Source organism: Eleutherodactylus coqui, unplaced genomic scaffold (genome assembly GCF_035609145.1).
Source record: "Eleutherodactylus coqui strain aEleCoq1 unplaced genomic scaffold, aEleCoq1.hap1 HAP1_SCAFFOLD_874, whole genome shotgun sequence".
Classification (NCBI taxonomy): Eukaryota; Metazoa; Chordata; class Amphibia; order Anura; family Eleutherodactylidae; genus Eleutherodactylus; species Eleutherodactylus coqui.
The window spans coordinates 1-417 of record NW_027102592.1 but is presented as its reverse complement, the minus strand read 5'-3'; the positions used below and the strand labels follow the sequence as shown (position 1 = coordinate 417).

The 417-nt window shown below is 52.3% G+C and overlaps 1 non-coding gene across 1 annotated transcript; it reads left to right on the top strand.

Annotated features, from left to right (window-relative positions):
• Nucleotides 1-100: 100 nt before the first annotated feature.
• On the top strand, nt 101-291 carry LOC136605358 (U2 spliceosomal RNA). The gene has a single exon (XR_010789950.1). It is a non-coding gene; the product is annotated as a U2 spliceosomal RNA (small nuclear RNA).
• Nucleotides 292-417: the final 126 nt, after the last annotated feature.

Genomic DNA, 417 nt, shown 5'->3' with positions numbered 1-417 from the left:
TGCATTGTGGGTGCGCCCAGAGTGCTGGCTGAGCGTGTTGCCTCAAGCCTTGGAAGTGGAGTTGGGCGGGCCGGGCTACAGGTGAAACCCATTTCGGGTTATCGCTTCTCGGCCTTTTGGCTAAGATCAAGTGTAGTATCTGTTCTTATCAGTTTAATATCTGATACGTCCCCTATCTGGGGACCATATATTAAATGGATTTTTAGAACAGGGAGCTGGAAAAAGAGCTTGCTCTGTCCACTCCACGCATTGACCTGGTATTGCAGTACCTCCAGGACCGGTGCACCCCCTTTCCTACAGCAGTTTCCAAAAGCAGAAAAACAAAACCGACGAGCAAGAGGTGCAGCGCAGCTGTGGCGGCGGCTGCTGCTACCACCCAAGCACTTTGATTGACACTCAGCCCGTCTGCTCGCAACA